Genomic DNA, 20603 nt, shown 5'->3' on the forward strand with positions numbered 1-20603 from the left:
AACACATTTATATATTGCCTTTGTCAAGGCCATGCTGAAAACCACCCTTTGCCATAAAAAGATATCTTTACTAATGGCATATAATCAAGCAGGCACTTCATTAGTCATTAAAACTTACTGCAAATATTCAACAGCTATGTAGCAATTGCAAAGAAAACAATGAAATTGATTTCAAACTGTAATGCCTGTGATTTGTCTCATAAAACACAGAAAAAAATTTCTGCAAAAAGAAAGACATGCAATGAAGGTTTTATTATCATTTGATTTACAAATGTTTAAAATATAGTTTTTAATATCTAGCACTCACGATGTTAAGCTTTCCTAAATGAAGTTAGTGTTTTAATAAGCTTTGCTGCTTGTTATTACCATATTCACAGATGAGTTATTTTTTTTCTTCAACAATGAATAACTAACATGTAGACTGAATCCATATAAAATTGACATCATCTTACCATTTTCACCTACAAAATGGTAATTTTTTATATTTAACCTAAAAACATAGAATCGCAGAATCTTAAAATTAGGAAAACAGTCTAAGAGATCTAGCAGATCCTTTGGCCTGACTCATTAAAAAAAATCCCCTTGGGATGAAACTACAATCATTTGCTATCTGCTGTTGAAATGTTTGAAATAAGCTTAAAATAATATATGAATGGGCGCAAAAAAGAAGCATTCAACACAGAATAAATCCAATACTCAAATGGATCTTTTTCCTTATTCATTCCCCTTATAAATAAAAGTAAAAGAAAAAAAAAAAGAAATAAAGGAAAGGAAAAAAGAAAAACAAACTTCAAGCAAATATCTTACCTCACAATAGTAAAGGTGCCTGAACATTATTTAGAATTGTTTTAAATAACCAGAAAAGGGTATGAGGGTTTACTATTTGGACTAAATATACAATGCATTTATTTCTCTAATTCAAACAAAAGGAACTAAAATTAGCATCTCTAGATAACACTTTTTCATCTAAACAGATTGAAAAAATCAAGTGATTTATTCAAATCTAGCAAAGGAAGCCACTAAGTAAACATATTTTAATGCTCTTCAGCCTGCAACCTATCCAGCAAGAGAGAAATCAGATAAAAGATAACCTTGAGCTAACAAGGTTATAAGGGATTCTTTCAAAATGAGAGATTTTTCAAAATGAGTCAGTACTGTGTCTCCAAGTGGGGCAGAACAAAAAGGGCACAGAAGGAAGCCTGCCTTTCTAGATCCACTCAAACTCCAGAATTCAGTAAGTACACATGAATATCGGTGACTCGACAATCAATCGAACCTTTCTGCACTATTTTTCCAATAAATGAATTTACCTTACTCTGTCACCTCTTAATTCATAGCAGTTTTACCAACATGAAGATATTCACTTGTAAACTTTAACTTTTTGAAGTAAGAAATGAAGGTATTTCAGGAAAGAAAGAACCTAAGAAATCTTGACTTGACCCACTAACCATGCAAATGAGGAAAGCAAACTTGAGGTAAAATGAGATGCTCAAAATCCCACAGCCTTTGAGAGTAAGAACAGTCTCCAAATGCTTGATTCAAGAACCCCTGGCTTTGTGATGACCTGACAAGCTAGGACACCATCCTCTTTGTTGTGATTTGGTCGTTTAAGCTATGAAACTGGGTGGTACGTGTGCCTGTGCATGTATCTGTGTGGAGCTTAGACAGGCATTAGTACAGTTAAGACTCAATTTTTCACTGATTAATTAATCACTCCTAAATGGTCAGTAATCCTTTTTAAGTCTAAGATCTTTCCCATAAATTAAACTTCCTAAAGCCACAGGATTATCTGCATTTGGGTAACCAAATACAAATCATGTTATTATCATGGAACTACCAAAGTAAAATTGCTAAAATAAACAAACTGATAATTCTCTAGTATTTGATGTATGCACTAAACGAGAAGGAAAAAAGAGAACTTTGTTCAAATCATAAACATGGTTGGGTTGAAAAAAAATCAAAAAGATGATTTAAGATATCTGCTATTAAGAACAGAGATATCTGATCACTAAAAACAAAAAACATAAAATAATGCTTGTAGAGTTAAGGTGTGTTCCAAAATGCACATTTTGGTAATAGAATCTAACTTAGGAAATAAATAAATGTCATAAAAAGCAAAGATTTACAGCTGAATAAGTATGTGAAGGAAGACAAACAAATGCATTGCGTACTATATTTAGTCATTCAGATAATGAATTTCAAATAGTTAACTTTCCTACTTTAAAAAACTGTGCAGTTTTTAAATGCACTGATAAATGAGATTTAATAATAAATGCTATTTGCTAATTAATTTTAAGGACCAAATATTACATTGAAAATAACCATAAGTATCTTATGGTTAAATGTCAAATACATTGCTATTGCTTTCTGTATATTTTATTTACATAAATTATAAGTTAATTCTATAACTCATAAGGAAAAGGAGTCCTAGTTAGTATCAACAACAAAAATTTTGTACAATTTTTCTACAGAAAGATATATTTGTATATTACAAACATATATTTAAATAAAATGGTACATACCCCCAAATATGTTATTCATCTCAAGTTCAATTGCACATCACCTACAAATAAAGAAATGGGTTTTAGAATAAAGCATAAATCTAGACTTTAAAAAAAAAATCATCAGTTGCATTCCAGAGGTATCACTGGCTCTAGAAGAAAGTCTCAGTGGCATGTTATGATAGAAAAACTTTCTCAGTCAATTATAGAGAATCGATTGTACCAAAATACTCCTTAAACTGTACAGTAAGTTATCCTGATGAGCAAGGATACTGTCACAGTGAATCCATAAAAAAAGGCCAATAGGAAGATCTATATCTACATATCTGAAAAATACAAAGACACTGATACTGCAAAGATACTGATGCTGCAATATGTTTAAACAAATAAAATAAAGCATTTGATTTTCATATTAAAGTCAAAAGTGTCCCACTTGAAATTAAAGAATAAACTATAAGATGGTTAAGAAAAACTATATTCATTTCTTATAATAACTACATGAAAACAATCCCCTTATCCCTTTCTTTAAAAATCACTGCCAGATTTTTTTGATCAGAATACATTGTACAAAAAGTCAAACCTAACTTAAGCAGGACAAGCTGTGCAACAATTATAACAATTTTAAATAGTATGAAGGCTGTCCAAGACTTACAAATCCTCACTTTTTTCATCCTCAAAAATCATACACTATACCTTTCTAAACTTAAACTCCTGGTGGTACTGATAATAGTTTAGACTTGAAACAAATTTACATTTCTTTCAGTTCTAAATTGTATCTCTGTGCTTCCTTTTCTGAGCTCTAGATCTACTTAGCCAACTGACTACTGAAATCTCTATTTGGATACCCTAAAGGAATCTCAAACTCAACTTGCCTGAACACAAGCACATGACTCCCTGTACCAACCTCTTTTCTCATGAAATGGCCCACTTCTAGTGTTGATAGCACAAATTTTTAGATTGGTTTCCTGACACATCTACTTTAACTCAACTGTATGCAGTTTAGTTAAAGTAGATAAAACAGGAACAGCACTCAATGTTTATATTCCAGCACAGACTGCAATGCCTCCTCCACAGTGGCCACTTAAAACCGAAATGCTGAGTGGTTGTATGCAATAGTTAATGACTGAATTGTCCCAAGAACATGTACAATACTAGATGCTCCTGTGACTTCTCAATCATTAAAATTTAAAATCACATGAGAACATTTTACTGAAAACTAGTTCTCCAGTCAGCATAGTCACCATGGATGCATCACATGCTTATCATATAGAGACAGTTGAAAGGACTTTGCAATTTGCACTGGGAAGATTTATTATACAAACATTCAAAATGTTAGGGGAAGCACACTGACTGTAACCGCACACCCTGGGCAGGCACCATAGTAACCATTTGCATGAGTTGTTTTACGACAGGAGGACCTGGTAAGGAACACAGAACTAATAAGCCACCACCAACCGAAAGAGTTCAGGAAAGGTCAAAGGAGACACCACATGTCTGACCACCTCCCAGAATCCTTCTCTCTGGCATCCATCTTGGCTGAACAAGGCGTGTGCCACCGGGAAGGCCTCTGAGTCAGAATGCCTGGCTAAAGACAACCCGGAAACCAATCCCATCACCATAAAACCCGAGATTGCTAGCCACATGGCAGAGCTGTTCTCCTGGGTTCCCTTACCCTACTGCTCTCCACCCAGGCGCCCTTTTCCAATAAAATCTCTTGCGTTGTCAGCACATGTGTCTCCTCAGACAATTCATTTCCTTGTGTTAGACAAGAGCCCAGTTTTGGGCCCTGGAAGGGGTCCCCTTATCTGCAACAAAAATACAGATAAACAATGCTATGGCTTTTTTAAGTTAGAAAAATAAAACAATATGGGAGAGTTTAATTTCTTCAAAATTTTGACAAACTTTGGATTTCCCTGGTGACACAGTGGATAAGAACACGAGTTCAATCCATGGTCCGAGAAGATCACACATGCCGCAGGGCAACTAAGCCCGTGCCCCACAACTACTGAGTTTGCACACTCTACAGCCTGTGCTCTACAATGAGAGAAGCCACTGCAATGACAATCCCCACACACCAGAATGAAGGGTAGCCTCAACTTGCTGCAACAAGAGATAGTCCATGCAAAGCAATGAAGACCCAGTGCAGTCAGAAATAAATAAAAATTTTGACAAACTTTTAAAAAATGTTTACTATAGCATGTTGAAACACAGCCATATTCCCTTCCTTAATAGGTATCTGGGATTCTCTGGGACCGCATCAAAGTTAGCTTTCATATTAATAAACTGCTTAATCGAAATAGCTTTCATATTATCCTGCTAAACACATCTTTTCACACCTGGATAAACGTATAAATGGATAATGTTAGCACATCATTAAATCACATGCAATTCAAAATAATCATTCGATTCAAGCTCTATTCAAAAGAGAAATAGGACAGGGGAAAAGAAATAATTTTGTTTCTGAAATATACAGACTTTTGGGTCTTCTTCACCACTCTGTTCTTTCGTTAGTTCTGAGTGAGCGCTAAAACAAGAGATCTTATCAAGGCTGCAGATTAGCCAATATAAATGAGAACTCAATTTCCCCAAATACCTATGGCCTTTTCCCATTGAAAAATAAATTCAGAGCAATACTACTCAAAGCAAGTGAACAAGCTTTATCAAAGTTTCAAGCAACAAGAAAGACAAGTATCTGGTTTCCACTTAACTTAAACTTGAATCTTGTGATGGAGGTAATAATGAAATGCAATGGAATGCTTCTTTGGTGGAAAGAGGGATGCTAAGTAAGCAAGAAAACAGAAGAGAAAAAAAAGACAAAAGCAGTATGGTCTTTGTGAAGGTCACACTGATAAAATGATCAAACTTCACTTAGAGTAACTGATGAAGATTAAAATACAATTCCTTTATGGTAAAGGCAATTGACAATGCATTTGCCTCAAGCTAAAGAAAACCTTATGCCTTCCTTACTCTAGGAGCTTTACCCAGTATTGTTATTCCTGTAAGAGGACATTTAATGAATTTTCCTATCAGACATTATCAGAAGAATTTCCTGCCAAAGATTTCTTGGTCCAGCATCTGGAAAAAAGTCACTTCTATAAGTAGTTCTGTATATAAATGAGGTAAGTAGAGAAACTCCACAAGCTGATGAATTTGGTTATTCTCAGCTAGATGCAATAAAGATCTCTTAATAAATATTATCGATTCTGTTGCCAAAAAGTAGGTTGACACTTCAGAATCTAAAGCTACCTGGAAAATTCTCATCTGAAAATAAGGAAAACTTACTAGATGCCTAAATGAGGAAGAAGTCATATGGAATTACAGGAATGGGTGGAAATACTACCAACGCTAATTATATCAGGTCAATTTTCTAGGAACTTCTCTTGTTTGCTTTTCTTTCACCTTTTTTTGCTGTGTTTTCACTTCTTATAAAAAAGAGCATGAATACTTTTGAGAAAGGAGAGCTCACTGGCCTCAAACCAAGGAGTTTGGATGGACTTTTCCATTAAATATCTTGAAAGTCATTTCTCTAATGAGCTTCTTCATATGCAAAATTAGAAGCATGAGCTAGATGAGCTTCAAGTCTCTGCAAGAGAAAATAACTATCATATCCAGGATGATTCTATCATACTGCTGCGTTGTTAGGTTTATTACAGAGAACACTCAAACAAACACTCAGAAAATGGTCTGAAGATTCTCAACACATTTCATTTCCCACACCATCCACACCTGTCCTCAATCAGCGCAGATAATGCTAAAGAGGAATTATTCAAAGTCAAGTAATACATACTGAATTGTATCTGCTCTATACGATAGTACTTATAGTCATGAGGGAGAATGTAGAACATATCACAAGACTGAAAGGAAAAAAAAAAATGAGGCAAAAGCTTTTTAATCGACCACTTAAAAGGTTATGTAGAGGCCACAAGGTGAAGGTATGAAGTATGTTTCTAGTGGAGAATGCTGTCTACTGACAATGTAACACTCGATATTCTTATGATTTTATTGAGTGAAGGGTCTATAGTGCATTTCAGTCCTGGATCAGTTAAGAATCTGGTATGTAAAAATAAAAGCCCATCAATTCTTAGCATTCCTTTGGGGTTTCTGTGGGTGTATGTTTAATAACTGTCATATCTCCAAACAGTTCAGTCTGATCCCCATTTAGTTTAAAAATATAATGATAGTAGCCAGAGTTATCAGACATGCTTCGATGGTTTAAATGCTCCTAACTGGTGCCCCATTAACCAATTTTTTAGTGTGCAAACAGATTTATATTTGAAAGGCTCAAACCACCTGAGGAAAGCGATTAGGGCACTTCATAAAAGCAGAATCTATTTGCCAAGGTCAAAAAGCTCCTGAATCTCTTCCTCAGTTTGATTTTTTTATGACTTTCTACCCCCAAAGTTGCCTCATTTGGGTCTTGTTAATCCCTTGGCAGGGCTGTTTTGAGATATGAAGGGGAGGATGATATGCAAAGGGTGTAAAGGGTGTGGTCTCAACTATAAAAGTGAAGTCGCTCAGTCATATCCGACTCTTTGCGACACTGTGTACTGTAGCCCACCAGGCTCCTCCATCCATGGGATTCTCCAGGCAAGAATACTGGAGTGGGTTGCCATTTCCTTCTCCAGGGAATCTTCCCAAACCAGGGATCGAACCCAGGTCTCCCACATTGCAGGCAGATGCTTTAACCTCTGAGCCACCAGGGAAGCCACTCAACTATAACAGACCACACAAATGAAAACAAATACTTTCACACTTCATGTTTTACATCTATTGAATTGGCAAAGATCAAAAGATTTCCACTATGTTGATAAGTGTGCTGTAACAGTTATTCACATACATTTTCAGTGGGTGGATCCATTGGTACAAATTCTGTGGAAGATTATTTACCACTATCTATTAAAATCAAAAAGACTTTTTTGGGGGGACTCGGGAATGCCTCTTCTATAAATATAAAAGTCTAGGAAAATCCAGTCATTGGAGCACTTCTTACTGGTTGTAATAGCTACCTAATAGGGTTGTTGTAAAGAACAAAATTGGCCTTTTACTGGTGTTAGTGGTTTGCAGATGTGTGTAGTCACTCAGTCATGTCTGACTCTTTGAGACCTCATGGACTGTAGCCTGCCAGGCTTCTCTGTCCGTGGGATTTCCCAGACAAGAACTCTGGAGTGGGTTGCCATTTCCTCCTCCGGGGGATCTTTCCACCCAGGGACCAAACCCAGGTCTCCTATGGCTCCTGCATTGACAAGCAAATTCTTTATCACTGAGCCACCTGGAAAGTCCTGGTGTTGGTGGTGAGCACTGATAACATTTAGCATGTAATTATTATTAGACGATGATACAAATCTTTTTTTTAATACTACAGAATTTCAGAGAAGTAGAGCATAGCCTCCTATTCATTATGGTAAAATAAGCCTATGTGTGTACTACACATACCTGTATCTAGAACATGGTATTTAAATTCTTTCCGGTAAAACATCTACTTCTGCTTCATTGACTACACTACAGACTTTGTGTAGATCACAACAAACTGGAAAATTCTTAAAGAGACAGCAATAGCAGACCACCTTGCCTGTCTCCTGAGAAACCTATATGCAGGTCAAGAAGCAACAGTTAGAACTGGACATGGAACAACAGGTTCAAAATTGGAAAGGAGTACATCAAGGCTGTATATTGTCACCTGGCTTATTTAACTTCTATGAAGAGTATATCGTGTGAAATGCTGGACTGAATAAAGCTTAAGCTGTAATCAAGATTGCAGGGAGAAATAGCAATAACTTCAGATACGGAGATGGCACCACCCTAATGGCAGAAAGAGAAGAGGAACTAAAGAACCTCTTGATGGAGGTGAAAGAGGAGAGCAGAAAAGCTGGCTTAAAACTCAACTTTCAAAAAATCAAGATTATGGCATTCTGTCCCATCCCATCACTTCATGGAAAACAGATGGGGGAGAATGGAAAATGAGAGACTTTATTTTCTTGGGCTCCAAAATCACTGCAGATGACCACTGCAGCCAAGAAATTAAAAGATGCTTGTTCCTTGGAAGAAAAGCTGTAACAAACCTAGACAGCATTTTAAAAAGTAGATACATCACCTTGCTGACAAAGGTCTGTCTAGTCAAAGCTGTGATTTTTCCAGTAGTCATGTATGGATGTGTGAGTTGGACCACAAAGAAGGCTGAGTCCCTCTGATGCAAGAATTGATGCTTTCAAATTGAGGTGCTGGAGAAGACTCTCGAGAGTCCCCTTGGACAGTGAGTAGATCAAACCAGTCAATCCTAAAGGAAATCAATTCTGAATATTAATTGGAAGGACTGATGTTGAAGCTGAAGCTCCAAATCTTTGGCCACCTGATGCGAAGAGCTGATTCATTGGAAAAAATCCTGATGCTAGAAAAGATTGAGGGAAAGAGGAGAAGGGAGTGACAGAGGATGAGATGGTTGGATGGCATCATCGACTCAATGGACATGAGTTTGAAGAAGCCCTGGGAAATAGTGAAGGACAGGGAAGCCTGGCGTGCTGCAGTCCATGGGGTCGCAGAGAGTTGGACACAACTGAGCAACTGAACAACAACAAAACCCTGCCAATTGGCTAAATTTCTTTATAGAGAAGTATAGTTTATGTGTAATTGTATGTGTTAATTTCACAGGAATGTTTCACACTGAAATACTAAATGTCTAAAAGACCAGAGAAAAACACAAAAACCTTGTAATCTGGATCAAAGTTATCATTATCTTATTAGAATGTAATTGCGTTGAAGAGTAGCTTAAACATTTTCTGGGTTTTTTGTTTCTGTAGCTAAATGACATTCTAACCATTATCAACCACTCATTTTAGCTTAATGACAAAGAGAAAAAATGTGAAGTAAAAGTATATTCATTTGACATTAATCCAGAATAACCAATTTGCTTCTTATGAGCCTGAGCTATTGCTGAGGTGGATTTGTTAAATTAGAGCAGCAACTTTTCCTCAGGAATCTTCTAATTTTGTTCCAATCACCGGAGTCATGTTTATGTATTTCCTTGCACAGATATACTGCTTCCTCAGACAACTCTTGAGAATAGGAACTCTTTATCAGATGATTGAATATCAAACAGTGAGATGATGAGCCAGCTTGGTTAAAAATATGAAAAGGCATTTAAATTTAAACATAAAGGAGATCATATGAATGAAAAAATAGAGGGGATGCAGAAAAATGAATTAGGAAAACTCCTTCCCTTCCTTTTCTTTCAAGAGCTTTTCCATGCTTAAGCAAGAAAGTTGAGTTGTGCTATCCATTATGGTACCAATATTGAGAGTTGTGCTATCCAGTATGGTACCACTAGCCATATATGACTACTGAGGGCTTGTAATGTAGCTAGTAAGAAATGAAGAGATGGTGCAAAAAATGAGTGTAATGTATCTTACTCAAAATTGTTTAATACTGGTAAATGTGGATATATTTTGAAAACAACATATGTATAAAATTTCACTTGTTTCATTGCACTTTTTATTGTGACTTCTAGAAAAATTGAAATTATATTTTTGGCTCATAGTGTATTTCCACTGGATGGGACAGAACTAAAACATCATTATTTATGACATACGTATATGCCACATGTTCCTTTTTGTGCACTGTGCTTCGATGTTTCCAGTAGCTAAGTCTGTCTCTAAAAGGGAAGAACCCATATATCTGTGCAACTGCATCTTCACTGGGCTTGGGAAAAATGGTTACTCCCATTATTGGTCCAGCTTTTCCTCCTCAAAACAAGGCTCTACCCAACACAGTGCTGCAGTCAGAAAGCTTGAGTTTCCAGCTAGGTTACCTGGGTAACTCACTGAAATGCTCTTGAGTTCCTGTCTCAGGTACAGAATGTCTGCCTTTCTAGCCATCAGCTAGACTGCTATGAAAGTCATTTAAGTCATTTAGTTTTATCTCAACAAATGGCATACTGAACAACTAACCCTTTGCAATCCATCTAAATTGCGGCAGAAATACTGCATCTCTGCTGCCAGTCACACTGCTCTTTACAACAGGGGGCAACTGATTTGTTCACCCCTAAGTCATAACTTGGACTTTTCCAGGTTTCTTTTTCAAAGCAAGTGAATGGGGTACGAATTGCTGATAAAGCTTATAATGATGATCACAGTGTTAGAATTACAAGTAAAGAAACTGTAGACTAAAAACAAATTCAAATTCCATGATTATGTATTCCTGTTAACAACTGACTCTTTCATACACCCATGTATTCACTCAAACATTTGGAGCATGTCCTACAACCACAGCATGAAAACAATCAAGCTTTGGAGTCAGAGATACCTGAATGTTAATTTTAGCCACTTCAAGTGTTCTGTGTGTGTATGTGTTAGTCGCTCAGTCGTGTCCGACTCTTTGAGACCCCATGGACTGCAGTCCACCAGGCTCCTCTGTCCATGAAATTCTCCAGGCAAGAATACTGGAGTGGGTTGCCAGTTCCTGCTCCTCAAGTGTTCTCTACAGCCCTGTAAACCCTGTAACGTTGGAATAAACTATTAAGACCAGAAGATTTTTAGGCAATTAAATGAGATATTAGTTGTAAAAAAAAAAAATTAGCATATTTTCTGGCACATAATGTTCAGTAAAAGCTTACCTAAAATAATATTTACTATTATGTACTTACTGTTCTCAATACTGAAGGTACTATAAGACACAGGCTCTGCCTTCAAGACATTATTTAGATTATCATCCATCAGCTATATTTAAGAAAGTTTATAAGAATGGCTTTTTTAAGAATCCCGGTAACTAACTAAAAAGTATGAAATAGGAAATCTCAGGCTATTATCCTGATTTATCACCAGGTAAGGACAACCTTAACCCTCAGAAGGTCCTTTCAATAAGCCTAAGGAATTTTGCACATTAAAATACAGTTCACCGTGTTTCACTTGCTCTTTCAAAACTGAAATTCAGCAAACTCTTGAGGAAACAATATTTTCCTCTTCTACCACGCTTAAAGTTACCCTAAATACTTGATAAATAGATTTCCTCTTAAGGCATTTTTTAATATCACACAAAACTGATCATCATCACATCCTAATGCAATAATCACTTATCATGATCCTCTAGTTCAGGCAGGGAGGTGAGATACCAATGATGGAAAACAAGTAACTTCTTGCCTCCTTCCATAAACTTAGCTATGTAAACTCTTGCCATGAACAGCCATCATCTTCCCCATTTTTCTGTACTAAATGAGTGAGCAATAAGATTTCCACAGAAAGGCCCTAAGGGCAATTCCCCAAGACTACTGTTATTAGAGTTCTCAAAATAAAAGTTGTACCGACTTGCAATCATTTTTATATAGAGTAGGATCCACACTGACACAGAAAAGTGATTCTACCATCTACTATGAAAACAGATTATGAGCCTCCCTTTTGTAGATAGCTACAATATCACATCTCAAACTGGAATGACTACTGTTTTTTGTTGTTGTTTTTTTTTAACGTGTCTTTCTTTTTGGCTGTGCTGGGTCTTTGCTTCTGTGTGTGGGCTTTCTCTAGTTGCAGCATATGAGAGCTACTCTCCAGTTACCGTGGCTTCTCTAGTTGTTGAGCACATGCTCTAGGGCATTTGGGCTTCAGTAATTGTGGTTTCTGGGCTCTAGAGCACAGGCTCAAAAGCTGTGGCCCACGGTCCTGGTTGTCCTACGTCATGTGGGACCTTCCTGATAAGGGATGGAACCCATGCCCTCTGTATTGGCAGGCTGATTCTTTACCACTGAGCCACCAGGGAAGCCCCAGATGACTGCTTTTAAATCAACCAAATACTACCCAATAACTATTAACTGATAACAGAAGACATAACCCCATTTTCAAAAGACTTAAAATGTTGTTTTTAAACAGGTCTAAATTTTAAGCATTCATATATGCTTCCATATATATTTCAAGTTGTTATAGTTCAAGACTGCCCACAAAACCCAATTCTAACCAAGTAAAATGACTTAACAATCAAAGCTTCAGTATCTTGAGCTGTAAAATGGAGATATTTGTATCTAAACTGCAGTCCCATTAGAAATCACAGTCTTATCACTACTACTGGCTAGGGCAGGGGTCTGCTAACTTTTTCGTAAAGATCTAGAGGATAGATATTTTCAGCTTTGCAGACCGTAAAATCTGTATCAGAACTACTTAATTCTGCTGATGTAACATGAAATCAGTATAAACGATACAAACACAGATGAGTGGGGTTGTGTGCCAAATAAGGTTGTGTCCAAACCTTATTTATGGACACTGACATTTGAATGTCAAGATTTTCATATCATGAATTACTATTCTTTTGTATTTTTCCAACCATCTACAAATTAAAACAACAAAAAACTTGCTTAGTAAGTGGAAGACATATAAAGAAGTGGATAAACGGATTTGACCCCCTGGCCATAGATTGCCAACACCTTGGCCAGAAGACTCAGATCCAAACTTACGTAAATTGATTATGTATTTAACTGGCCAAAATGTTTTTGTAAAAAAAATCACTTGTAAAATATTGAAAATGCTTTTCTCTATATACAAAACCATGGTATTTTAATTTACTTAACTTTAAATTCTGTTTAACACATTTTTCGGGGGAAGAAAGAAACTTTTCACTATTTAATCACCTCCCACTTTTAGTAGTATTTAGTAGATCTTTTAGTAGTATTTTCTAACATAGAAAGTTCAACTATGGTACTTAAAAAGATTGCAAACAAATTTATTTAGAGTGCTTGTTAAACATACTGCTTATTTTCCTTACTAAATTAACTGTGGTTTGTGAAACAAACAAATGAATCCAACAATACAAGATGCAAGAACAATTTCAATAAGTAGGTCTTCATTTACTATTTAATCTCCTTTCTGCCAATGACTTAAAAACATCTGCCAGGAAGAGGTGCAAACACCATATTTCTCCAGTTACATAATGTTAATTATAATGGAATTACACCACAAATAAAATCTTAATCATGTTGGCCACTCTTCTCTGTGTTCTTATTACTTACTCAGACTCCCAATCCATTAAATCTGTGCTGCCTTATTAAAAAGGGCAGAATTGCAGCAAGAGAGAAGATGAATTTGATTTGGTCAAAAGGTCAAGGCATAATAATTTACTTGAATAAGTACAGTGGAGCATCATCTTTTCATCCCTTTATATCTTGTGCTTTCAGTGCTGAATTATATTAAAAATGAACAAAAGACAGTAAATATCAGGGCAGTTATCCTTAGATGATCACGCAAACAGACAACACCATTTTAGTATTAGTTGACTTAAGTGTTAGCTATTCTCCTGACATTAAGTTAGAGTTTAAAGAGATTTAACAATCATTCCTAATCCATCATTATCTTGTAATCCAACTTATTTACCTTGTTGAACGTAATTACAATGACAAGTAAAATTTTTAGGGATACAAAGATTAGTATTGTAAGTCAGAAAAGTTCACAAGTCATCAGAATAGGTTTCTGTTTTGTTTTCTGAGTCATGGCATCACGGTAGCCCCCTCCCCCCCGAAAATGAGCATATTATCCATACTGCATGGATGCACATGCCTACACATAGTTAAATACAAAGATAATAACAGAATGCAGTATAAAGCAGGGATTAGGAGCACATACTATAGAACCGGACTGACCAGTTTTGTAAGCTCGCTCAGCCATTTATATATTTGTGTGATCTCCCCACTCCAGTACTCTTGCCTGGAAAATCCCATGGATGGAGGAGCCTGGTAGGCTACAGTCCATGGAGTCGCTAAGAGTCGGACACAACTGAGCGACTTCACTTTCACTTTTCCCTTTCATGCACTGGAGAAAGAAATGGCAACCCACTCCAGTATTCTTGCCTGGAGAATCCTAGGGACAGCGGAGCCTGGTGAACTGCCGTCTATGGGGTCGCACAGAGTCGGACACGACTGAAGCGACTTAGCATAGCATAGCAAATAATTCACTTATTTTACGCCTGAGTTTCTTTGTATGCAAAATGGAAAAAAAAAAAAAAAAAACAGCCGTTGGGTTTCCCTGATAGCTCAGTTGGTAAAGAATCTACCTGCAACGCAGGAGACCCTGGTTCGATTCCTGGGTTGGGAAGATCCCCTGGAGAAGGGATAGGCTACCCACACCAGTATTCTTGGGTTTTTGTTGTGGCTCAGCTGGTAAAGAATCCACCTGCAATGCAGGAGACCTGGGTCCGATCCCTGGGTTGGGAAGATCCTCTGGAGAAGGGAAAGACTACCTACTCCATTATTCTGGCCCTAGAGAATTCCATGGACTGTATAGTCCATGAGGTTGCAAAGAGTTGGGCATGACTGAACAACTTTCACTTCACTTTCCACAGAATGTTAGAATGATTAGAAAAATATGCATAAAGCTTTTATAACATTATCTGACGTAAAGTAAGAACATGTAAATGTTTGCTAAATAAAGCAATGGCTAAAAACGTATTTTCCATTGAATAATATTCTATATTACTACTTCTTTATAATACTTGAATTCTAATAGGTCATTACTATAAAGCTTTTCTTAGACCTCTATAAGAAAAACAAAACATAAGAACAGTCCCATCCATGATAAACATTTGCCAGTGATACATTTGAAACAGGAATCTAAGCATTGTTTGGCTCAAATACCACCAATGTCTGACATAATTGATGAAACAAAATTATAGGGAATAGGACACTTACTTCAAAATCAACTAATAATGAAGAAGACTTTATAACCAGCTGTACAGACTCGAGTCCCCTATATTAATCCTGAAAATCAGCCACTTCACTGGCTTCTGCTCTGTAGATAAAGTGTTTGTTCTCAATCCCATGCTTTCTTTTATTCTAAATATCCCTATGACCTGTCTCCAAACTCCCAGGTCCTCATCAATAAACCTGACAAGATTCTTAACTGAGCCCCATTTAGCAGCACATCACTTTGCTAACTACCATAGGGAATGCCAAGACACAAAAGAGGCAGGCACAAACCAAGGAGATTAAAATCTATTTAGATAAACAAAACATTAAAAAGGTGGACAATAATGGCAGCATGAAACCATAGAGAAAGGAAGTAAGAACTCAAAAAGCAAGCATAGGTTCTGTGCTTTAGTGTCTATACAGCATTCTCATCAATACAGTAATTCGTTTTGTGCCCCCAATCCACTGTTTATCAGCAAGTTAAAAAAAAAAAAAAAAAAAAACATGATATTACAGATTACCAAACAGAGTCTCAGGAAATCTAAGTAACTTGCTCAAAGTCTTAAAATTAGACATGAACCCATAGTGCAGAACCTAGATCTTCATGCTCACATTCATGATTTTAAACTACAGCACTCCGTTTCCTTAAAAGAGAGACCCACAGGATTTGAGCACTGTGTGATTACTCGCCAGAGAGAAGGTGTGAGCCAGTTTATGATGAGTGGTCAGAAGAGGGCATCTGACAGAAGAGGGGAAGGTCACAGCAAATGGAAAATGGCATCAGTTCAATAAGGTATAGAAAAAGTTCAGGTTAACAGCTTTAAAAGGAGTATTTGGAAAGGAAGTCTGTGTTGACAAGAACAGGAAAGTCATCAACTACTATTCTGCATTTCCTATTGGCTGTGCAAAAGATGGCGGAGAAGGACGGGAATTTTAAAGCAATTGTGTTGAGCATTATCAAGTTAAATTCCAACTCCAGCAGCACTAGTACCCTTCTATCTCTTTATCTTGAGACTAATATTACCTACACACTACACACTCAGTCAATCTGATTAACTTGGGATCTCCAAACCAATTGCTACCCTATACTGAGTGATGGGGGACAATTGGGCAAACCGTAAGATATATGGTACACTTAGGATGTTAGAAGCACTGCACTAAAATCTTTCACATTATCTCATTTATTCTTCAAAATAACCACAGCAGCTGTGTCAGGGTCCTCATGCCCCACCCCCCACCCCCAAAATCAAAGGCTTGCTAGTTTCAGCATGTAAGCTTCACTTGTGTGTAAGATTTATGACAATGGTGTAGTAGGAAAACAAAGATAGGTAATCAAGAAAAAAAAAACACAGGCAGAGTCTGGAGTAATTCAATGGCAAGCTTCCTTATGCTCTCTCCCAGTGAAGTGGTCACAGAGAGTGTACACTCTCCCAGCAATGATAAAGCATCAACACGTCTACAACGCTTCTATCCAGAGAAGCTGATTAGAGACTCAGTGTGGGCACTGAGAATTAGTTTTGTTTGTAGGAGGGCTGGTCACATAGGTACTCTCTGCTAGAATTACCTAAATTCCATACAACTGAAAGAAAGCAGGTATTCAACACACACCAAATTATTTGTACAGGCAGCTTATATATACTGCTGCTGCTGCTAAGTCACTTCAGTCGTGTCCAACTCTGTGACCTCATAGATGGCAGCCCACCAGGCTCCTCTGTCCCTGGGATTCTCCAGGCAAGAACACGGGAATGGGTTCCCATTTCCTTCTCCAATGCATGCATGCATGCTAAGTCGCTTCAGTCATGTCCGACTCTGTGCAACCCTATGAACAGCAGCCCACCAGGCTCCTCTGTCCATGGGATTCTCTAGGCAACAATACTGGAGTGGGTTGCCATTTCCTTCTCCATATATACAAACTGAGCTACTCTTATCAATTACAACAGTTTGTATTATTATTAGTCAAAGGTCAATCTCACATACATGCATCTTAGGATAACAGTCTTAGGTTTAACATATCAACTGTTTCCTACACAAAGGAAATTATTATTTCAGGCAGATGAAGTAACTAAATTACAGATACCATCACTGTCAAGCAGGAGTCAGTCTCAGTGTCGTACAGTGTGAAATTAACTTGAGTTTTCCACTCAAAATACCAACTGGAGGAGTATCTATTTACTGGTTGTTCATCCTCTATCGGTAAAGGTTCTCAGGAGCTGTTAACCCTTCATTATTACACCTCTGGAGTAGGAAATGGCAACCCACTCCAGTATCCTTGTCTGGAAAATTTCACGGACAGAGGAGCCTGGCAGACCCTAGTCCTTGGCGTTATAAAGAGTTGGACATGACTGAGCACTACACTGCACTGCATATTAGAGAAATCTTAGGGCAGAAAGCAAGAATCCCTGAAGCAGAACATAACCTAGTTTTACAACAAGGATGGGAGCCAAAATTTGCATCCAGAGAATCAAAGATGGGGCATAGAAAGTATCAACAGCCTGTATGAGACCCCAGGCAGGTCTAATACCTGCCATACCTGAGTCCTAATCATCATGCCATACCTGAGTCATCATGGTGGATTCTATCCAATTCCCTCATAATGGATGAGAAGTCCCTAAGTAGCTTTCTTTTCTTTTCTTTTGTTTTTTCTTTTTGGTCTCCAAAATCACTGCAGATGGTGACTGCAGCCATGAAACTAAATGACACTTGCTCCCTGGAAGAAAAGTTATGACCAACCTAGACAACATATTAAAAAATAAAGACATTGCTTTGCCAACAAAGTTCCATCAAGTCAAAGCTATGGTTTTTCCAGTAGTCATGATGTGAGAGTTGGACTATAAAGAAAGCTGAGCACTGAAGAATTGATGCTTTTGAACTGTGGTGTTGGAGAAGACTCTTGAGAGTCCCTTTGACTGCAAGGAGATCCAACCAGTCAATCCTAAAGGAAATCAATGCTAAATATTCACTGGAAGGACTGATGCTGAAGCTCCAATACTTTGGCCACCTGATGCGAAGAACCGACTCATTTGAAAAGACCCTGATGCTGGGAAAGATTGAAGGCGGGAGGAGAAGGGGACAACAGAGGGTGAGATGGTTGGATGGCATCACCGACTTGATGCACATGAGTTTGAGTAAGCTCCGGGAGCTGGTGATGGACAGGGTAGCCTGCCGTGCTGCAATCCATGGGGTAGCAAAGAGTCGGACACAACTGAGCAACTGAACTGAACTGAACTAAAGTAGCTTTATTTACTGTCTGAGCCACAAGGGAAGAGGAATAAAGAGTGTGGACCAATGTGACAGTGCTAACTTCAGTTTGTTTGGCAAGGAGGATGATATGAGTGAAAATCTATCTTAAAAATTCCATGTACCTTAGCTCAGCTTTCTTTACAGAAAGCTTATCTGAGGTGAGCAATTGTTAATACAAATACAGAGTAATATAAATTAATAAATAAAAATATAAGTTTTGCAGAAAGCCTGACTCTGACTCAGTGTGGTTTCTGCTTAACACTCTAGGAGACATGCAGGTTTTATCTGCATATTTGAAGAACTACTGATTGTATACTAATAACAATAATGTTTTTCAAGGGTTAGAAAATTACTACCACCGAGTTTTAGAATACTCATCCCCCCACCAAAGATACTATGTAAGTTCGTCCCATATTGCTATTCAAAGTCATTCCCAACCACCACCCCCCAGCCCCTGGCAATCACCAACATATTTTTTGTCATTATGAACTTGCCTATTTGGGAAACTTCATATAAGTGTAATCATACAGTATATGGCCCTTTGTGATTGGTTTCTTTTATGTAGCATAATGTTTACAAAGTTAATCCATGTTATAGCATGTATCAGTAATTCATTTATTTTTATTTCCAAATAATATCCTATCACATGAGTATTACATACTTGTTTATCTGTATATCAGTTGATGAACATTAGGATGAGTTCACATTTTAATGACTAATGCCCCTTTGAACAGTGTGGCTTTATGTTCTCATTTCTCTTGGGTCAATTCCTAGGAGTTAAATTTCTGGGTCAAATGATAACCTCTATGTTTAATAGTGAGGTATAGCCAAACAGTTTTCCAAAAAGCTATGTTATTTTACAATCCTATCAGTAGCGTATCAGAGTTCTGATTTTTCCACTTTTTCATCAACACTTTCTACTGGCAAATACAAATATTTGAAGGCCAGTTACTTTCAGGACATCAATGGCTTGACTAAGAAACTTCCTCATTATTTGCATTCAATATTCATAGATACATATTCAGGAGAATATCTTCCCCTGGAGTTTACAGTTACAAATGCCTGAAGTTTACAAAAATGACATGCCCTCTAATAGTTGTTATCACAGTGGGAAAACAAAAACAACCTCACCTACACATAACAGGTGACAGACAGTGGTAAGTTTTCACAGTAATTCCAAATGGAAAGATCAAACCCAAGAAGGTATGATTTGAGGATTACTTTAATCAGAGTAGTATTTCAGTGGGAGTAGAAGAATCTAACAAAAGAGAAAGGTAGATGTCATGAACTGAATGTTTGCATGCCCCCAAGTTCATGTGGTGAAGCCCTAACCTCCAATGTCATGGCATTTGGAGGCAGAGCCTTTGGAAGGTAATTGAGTTTAGATGAAGTCATGTGGGTAGGGCTTCCACAATGGGATTTGTGTCCTTATACCAACAGACAGAAACCAAAGCTAGCCTTCAACATGTAAAGAACACAGGAAGATGGTGGCAATCTGCAAGCAAGAGGGTTCTCACCTGAAACCCCATCTCTTGACACTGTAGTCTTTGACTTCTCAGCCTCTGTAATTCTGACAAATAAATACTTGCTCAAGCAACTCAGTATATGGTATTTTGTATGGCAGGAAACATTATGAGTGACAACATAGAAAAACAAATGAGAGGTTGTATTTATCTAAAATCAAGTAGTGAAACACAGAACTCATTTAAACTTGTGTTCTGAACATGGTGGAAACAATATTCTCCGGTAAATGGAAAGGAAATGTAAAGAGAATCTAAAATTAGATGTAGGAAGAAAATTGTCATAGGGAAATAAATAGAATCATGGCATGAATTTGGCAAAGCTAATTCCATTAACTTTAAGGTCTATAATTCTGAAAAATGCCATCTTTTATTGGGGAATATTTGATAGTTTATGATCCAGCTCAAAACAACCATAAAAAATAATGCTTAAATCAGCCTCCAATGTGAATAATGATTATGAGTTATAAGTAAATAAACAAATCTGTTCTAAAGTACATTGCCATAATTAAAACAAAAACAAAGTCATATTTTTATTTCCTTTTATTGTTGATACAGGCCAAAATTTAACAAAACTCCAAGGAGTGTACCTTAAAAGATATAAAGAAATGACTTCAAAGCTCTAGGAGAGGAAGTTTAATAGACATTTCAACTGGTACCTGGGGGAATCTAAATAATAAAGAGAAAAAAGAA

The 20603-nt window shown here is 37.1% G+C and overlaps 1 protein-coding gene across 1 annotated transcript in view; it reads right to left on the reverse strand.

The window, feature by feature from the left end:
• CNTN4 (contactin 4) overlaps positions 1–20603 on the reverse strand; it is a 1007382-nt gene that overhangs the window by 861025 nt on the left and 125754 nt on the right. The window contains exon 2 of the mRNA XM_081528227.1: positions 2523–2563. The gene's annotated coding sequence lies outside the window, so the exon portion shown is untranslated. The remainder of the gene's footprint in view (positions 1–2522; positions 2564–20603) is intronic.

This window comes from Giraffa tippelskirchi, chromosome 9 (assembly GCF_054371585.1).
Source record: "Giraffa tippelskirchi isolate mGirTip1 chromosome 9, T2T-mGirTip1v1.2.pri, whole genome shotgun sequence".
NCBI classification, from domain to species: Eukaryota; Metazoa; Chordata; class Mammalia; order Artiodactyla; family Giraffidae; genus Giraffa; species Giraffa tippelskirchi.